At 45.5% G+C, this 6,393-nt stretch overlaps 1 protein-coding gene across 1 annotated transcript in view; it reads right to left on the bottom strand.

Annotated features, from left to right (window-relative positions):
* Window positions 1-2,345, bottom strand: part of FAT1 (FAT atypical cadherin 1) — a 114,932-nt gene extending 112,587 nt beyond the window's left edge. Inside the window, exon 1 of the mRNA XM_012724933.1 lies at window positions 2,007-2,345. The gene's annotated coding sequence lies outside the window, so the exon portion shown is untranslated. The remainder of the gene's footprint in view (window positions 1-2,006) is intronic.
* Window positions 2,346-6,393: the final 4,048 nt, after the last annotated feature.

Genomic DNA, 6,393 nt, shown 5'->3' with positions numbered 1-6,393 from the left:
TAGGCCCCGGAACCTCTCCGAGCCGGGTTAGGAGCCCAACGCCGGCCTCCCAAGGGGGAACCCCTCTTACCTCCCCTCCCGGCCCTATCTCCCAGGTTTGTGGGACAAAAGGCAGCGAGCGGTGCCGCCTCGTGGGCTTTCCTGGCCGGTAAGTCCACTCTAGACAAACTGAATTGAGTCAACGCGAAACTTCAAGGTCCCTTGGGAGAAGGAGAAGCCCTTGGTGTGCAAACTCCCCTCTGCTGGAACTCCCCCTCCCCACCCCCCCAGGTCGCCCGAGCGCGCAATCCCGGCGTCCTGGGCTGGGAGCCCAAGATCGGCGCGGGCAAAGCTCCAGGACGCGAGCTCAGTGCAGTGGAGACTCAGCCGAAGCCCGGAATGTTCCCAGGCGTTGGGTAACAGCCCGAAGAAGAGAGGGGATACGACCTCGAAAAGTTTGTGGGGCTCGAACATTTTAACACTGGGAGGACAAAGAGATCTGATTTCCCTGGAACTGGTCGAGGGGGCTGTAAGAGGAACTGCAAAGTAGATGAAGACGAGGGAGTTTGGGTAAAGAGGATTTCTTTGGTTCAGTTAATGTAGTATTCTCTTACAACCATCTTAAAAGAAGGTTATAGGAAAAAAAAATGAGGTGTCTAGCAGGTTATGGCTGGTAAGGAAAAATAATGCCTGCAGAATAAGTGTGTTGATCTGTATGTAGCATTAAGACGGTGCTGTAGTGTCTGCACTATTTAGAATACACACAGATTCACACACCCAGCAAACACAGGCACCATCATACAAATTCTTGGCTACGACCATAATTGTGCAAAATGCTTTTGGAGTTACAGGTCAATTTCATACATGGAATACCTCCAAAGGGGATCTCCAAGCTCAAACAGTTTGTGCCTCTATTCGAATTCTAACTCCCAAGAGAACAGAACCACGCCAAGAACGTCTACAGTTTGTTGGGGGACGGGGGAGGGGAGACAGGGTGGGAGGAGGTGGGGAGGTTGTCGACGGGGGAATGAGGTAGAGGAGTTAGAACTGTAAAAAGTAAAAAGATACCAGCCGGTAACGTAAAATATCACTGATTTTCTTAAAAGGAACAAAATAATTCCCGTATAAAATGATCGTTGTCAATAAATAACGCTTACTCAGGCTAAAACATCTGTTTGGGAATCCCGATATTCGGGGCTCAATGAGAAACCTAACTGCCAGGAAGAAGTTGCACTTTTTCGCCACAGGAACAGTCGAGAGCCAGAGATGGAGATTTCAGACTCCAGCACCGCCACGTTTTTACTGATCCTTCAGTCCCAAGAAGGCGAAATAGAGGTGGTTTTTGCTACCATCGAAGTATCAACATAAGCGAAAAATTTTGTTCACGTTTAGCCTTACAATATTCGATCCTCCCTAACCCTGTCCAGATCGTGGAAATCAAGGGCAGGAGATAGTGGAAATCAGGGGCAGGAGAAGGGTTTCCGAAAACAAAAACGCCTTCCTCCTCTGCATTCATTCCATTCCAGCTGGCATTTGGAAACTAGATAAAGAATCGGCCAAAGCGAGTGTTCGGTTAAGGCTGGGTGGCAGCGACAGAGCTCACGCCCAAGTCCCAGGAGCACAGGGCAGGTCCAAGTTCGCCGACCGTGCGGAAGCAGGCGCGGAGCGCGCGCCTTGCCGGGTGCCCGGGCTAGAGGGCGCTGCGCCCCTGCAGATCACGCGGCCCGCGCTGCTCCCTCCCAGGGCACCATTTCTGTAATAAGTTACACTCAGAATAATGTACAAGCAGCAGCGCTTCTCAAGTTCTTTTGAACCCGCGCTCAGTACGAATTTCGTGAATTCCCAAACCTAGGTATACAGATATTCCATCCCCGAGCCGCACAGTCCAAAGGGGTGCGCAACGCGCCGGGCCGCCAGTCTGCAGGATGCTCACGCTTCATGCACTAGCTCAGAGCCAAAGACCCCGAGGAGATTTCATTTACATTTAAACTTAAATACGAACGGACCGCACTCCACAATGAACTCACCGGTCCAGCCGCCACGTCGGTGCTTTAAAGTCCTCGGCAGCTCCGTAATCCCCAAGTGGTGTGGATATTTATTAAAAGCCGCGTCTGAAGTACCAACTTTGCCTCCCTGCGATCTTCAGCATGTCCCCAACCAGCGTGGGATACGTCCGTGCCACCAGGACCCAGGTGGTGGCATCTCGGGAAGCTTCCGTCGTAGGCGAAACTTGAGCACCAAAAGGAAGCGAGATCCAGTGCGCGAGGGCTAGAAAGAGGGCCGACGAGAAGCCAAGTTTGTCTGGACTTGTCCGGGCAGCCAGCCGCCGACTTTAGGAGTAGCGGCCGGGAGCTGCGGCGGATCGCAGCCTCTTTCCCCCACTCCCTCCCTCGCGGTGAGGTGGGGGAGGGGAGGTGACGTCAGTGCCCCGCCTCGCCCCCAGCCCCGCCTGGCCGACCCGACTCTCGGGGTGGGTCCGCTTCCCGGACAGTAGCTGCAGCGAGCTTGGGAACGGTGGCCGGTCCCCCGTCGCTGCGGCGTCTGCGGCCGCCGCGGCCCCTACCCAGAGGCGTCTGCCCCTCTGCCCCGCCGCTTCCCCCCGACCCCGGCTCCACGCAGCGCTCAGCACCAGAGCGGCCGCGGCGCCCCACGGAGCGCACCCTTCTTTCTCTGGAGCCCTCGCCGGCAGCTTTTCCCACGCCCCGAGCTGCAGGTGATGCTCTTCCTCTTCTGCAGCTGATAGTCGTCGCGACGTGTCGCCGGCGCGGTTTTCGCAGGGCGGAAGCATGAACAGTCTCCGCAGACTGGCCTGGACGAGTTGTACTTTGTAGCCCTCTAACTTCTGTGTGTGGTGTGTTTTAAATACTTCTTGTGCTCTAGCGCTGTTTGTGGTCTTTGTGTTGAAAATCACGGAGCCATATTTTAATTTTCAAATCCTGCCAAAGCACCTACGTTAGACCGCACTCCGAAGCATACACGGTTCGGAGGGGTGGAGGGAGAAATGGAGGAGGAGCGAATTTCGGTTTCCTACAAGTCATCCGTAGTAATGGGGGCCAATACACAAATCAAACGTTGCCTCTCCTAATAATATAGACTAAAAAAAGAACCGCGAGCACTGCTGAATTCCATTTATAAGTGAATGCGGTGCTTTTATAGAAGCGTCCAGACTCCAGGGAAATGCCTCCTTGGGGGTATTTTTTCCCCCTAATGTTAGTACCTAAATAAAATCTCTCTTGAATAGTATGAAATGTCTGTTGGTTGACTATGCCTACAGGTTGACATTAAAATTAGAAAACCTCTGGAAGGGAGGGAAGAGACTGGGAGTGGTTTTTACCAATACATTCGCAGCCATTGGTGTAAGTCTGGTTCCTTTAGCTCTTCGTCGTCTTTGAAAGGTAAAGAGCAAAACCCGGAGGACAGGAAACAAGACGAGGGGTTAAAGTTTAGAGAGAAAAAAAAGACTATTGGAGTATTTGAGCCTCAAGGAAGGCATGTCTAAATTTCTGTTTGCTCATCTGTGATAAAGGAATAAAATCTGTTTCAGGAAGAAATGTACTCAATACCATGCATTTGAAAACATTTCCTGAATGCCATTTACTTGCCAGGGTGATAACCTTCATTCACGCAGCCAGTATATTTCTTTCTGATTATAGCTGGAAAGAGTCTGCCTATCACAGGGTAGTTTAGTCAATATCAGATTGTCGTACCCACCCCCCTTCCTTTTGGTCCAGGTTTTCTCATCTACAAAGCTACAAAGAGTTAAAAGTGATGTTATCAAAAATAATTCAAGGTATACTTTAATTTGGCTAGAAGATGGCACTGGAAGCTGCCAGAGTCCTGAGAAGTGAGGCAGTCAAAAGGAAGACAGGCTTGACAGACCAACCTGTCAGTGCAGAGGTAAGACTTCCATGCTTTGTTCTTTCATCTACTCAGGCTCACTCCTTTTAAGTCAATGTTTGAAATTAGAAATTGGCCACACATTACAAGTCCCTGTAACTGATGCACATAATCCTTCTTCTCCTAGATGCTGCTGTGCAAGTCAGTTTGGTTTGCTATGCTATTCTTTACCATCACAATAGGTAAATCTAATTTATTCCACTAGAAACACTAAGGAAAGGAATTTATATAAAATGATGATATGAATGAAATACCTACTTTAAGAAAAACAGTGAGAAGGGGGTAGAAAACTTGTAACAAGTGCATTAAATGTACATAAACTGTCCAATGCTATAAGCAATCACTACCCAAAAGTGGCTATTTAAATTAAAACTCACTTAGTCTCAGTAGTGCATTTCAAGTATTTAATATCCACATGTAGTTAGTAGCTAACTTTTCACTCAGAGCAGATTAAAGAGCTTTTTTTTTTTTTTAAGATTTATTTGTTTATGCATACAAGAACTGGTTAAAAACTGGTTAAAGACCAGAGGTGGGAGGGAGGGGTGTGTGAGATAATTCACCAGAGCCAGAGAGGGGAGCAGAACAGGCAGACTGACTGAAATACACTGCTGAGGGGAAGTATCAGTTGGGTCAGGAGAGGTCTACCATGCCATGTGTGCTTTAACCCCTGCGCCACCAGGGAGAAACCCAAAGAGTGGTTTTCATCAAGGCAACAGTTCTCTTGGACAAATTGTTACAGATTTTGCTTTTTTTTTTTTTCCTTTTTTCCTTTTTGACTCTATCAATAGTGGCTGGATCCACACATCCATTGTTGAGTCATTTTCAAAGTAAAAAAAAAAAAAGGAATCAGAAGAATTTATTCATTCCACACATATTCCTCTAGCACCAACAATAAACTAGGTGAAATTACAAAGGACTCAGAAGGTTAATGTGTTAGGTGTGTTTGCTGATTGAAATATTAGCATGACGTAAAATGGCCTTTTAGTTGTTTTCAGTCATTGCTAACTAAAACCAGGGGAAATTACTAAATTAAAGCCAGAAATTCTAAGGCATTTTAGAGAACTTTTTACTCATAAATAACTATGAGTAAGTTCACTGACCTCTGTTCCTTTTCACTCTTCCTTGTCTGCCGGCACCCCGTTTCTGTCTGCATGTCCTAGAGGTGACACATTATTCAACCCCCTCCTCTTCCCTCAGCTTAGGAATTTTTTCATTCTTTGCATTCAAATAAACTTTCTCCTGGCATCTGTTAGTATTCCCAAGGGGCCATTAGAGCAAACAACTAGTCAACCTGGTAAAAATCAGTAGTGTTAATTCTCTGTATGAAGATATTAATATTTTTCTTCCCCTCTAAGTGAATTCATTGTACCAAGGGCTTTCTTGGTTACAAAGTTAACCTTAGTGATTGAAAAAAAATGCTAATGGTGAAATTACAGATGCTCTGTCAAGATGCTTCTGTCAGTTGGGACTATATTTGGAAGCATTGCAAATTCCTTACTGAATGGCTAGCTAAAAAAAAAAAAAGAAAGAAAGAAAGAAAAGAAAAAAAAGAAAAAATTCAAAATATGCCTTATTTTGAGGGATAAATACAAAATGGAATAGATTGGTTGTGGGCTTTCTGTTACTACAAACATAAGTTCAGCTCCTCCAAATGGTGTGGGCTCAGATCTCCCTGGATAATAACATCATACATAACATATACATATTACATGATTACATATTATATGGTTCCCAGATAGTGAAGGATGCCAAGTCTACTTTTTGGAATAGAGAGCAATGAGTAATGCAGAAACTGTTAAAAAGATTTTGTCAATAAAGGTAGTAGAAAGAGCATTAGAATCAAGGTCAGTAGATCTGGGTTTTGCCACATAAAATCTAATGTATTTGTTTAGCACTGAAATTTGGAAGTCTAGCTTTCCTTTATAGAGGTGAATTGTTTAAAGGATCTAAAAAGATTTGCCCCAGGAGTTGTAAAAGGCATCAATAAAGATACCACTACAGTGTCATTAGTCTCAGATTTATCCACCATGTCTCAGCCTTCCAATCCCATCTCACCTTTGTAGAACCTATAGTAGCCTCTACAAAGCAGAGACTTTAGAACTGATAGTAATAAGTGTCATATAATGCCAGTTATGTGCTGACTCTGTTCTAACTTGCTTCAAGCAATGTTCAGGATTAGCAATGTAACCCAATGGCCATGTTATAGGTGAGAAAATGGGGTTTAGGTAGATTAGATAACACACAGTAAGTTACCTTTTTGACTGAAACATAAGGCTGTCTCCAAAACCAGTACTTCTGTGGGTGTACACTAGCTGCGTACATACAATGTCTCACTTGCACTTTCTATGAACCATGATCATTGCTACCAGCAAAGTTGTGATTTAAGTACGAGAACAAAAATTACCCAGTAATGGCTGGTAGAAATGCTCCTTTTTGCAACTACACCAAGTATAGATTTTTTTAAAAAATGTTTATAGGTCCTCTAATTACAGAGTTAGGACACCATATATATATATA

The sequence above is a fragment of the Condylura cristata genome, unplaced genomic scaffold (assembly GCF_000260355.1).
Source record: "Condylura cristata isolate star-nosed mole 26May11 unplaced genomic scaffold, ConCri1.0 scaffold00014, whole genome shotgun sequence".
In the NCBI taxonomy this organism is placed as follows: Eukaryota; Metazoa; Chordata; class Mammalia; order Eulipotyphla; family Talpidae; genus Condylura; species Condylura cristata.
This window is presented reverse-complemented; position numbering and strand designations above follow the sequence as displayed.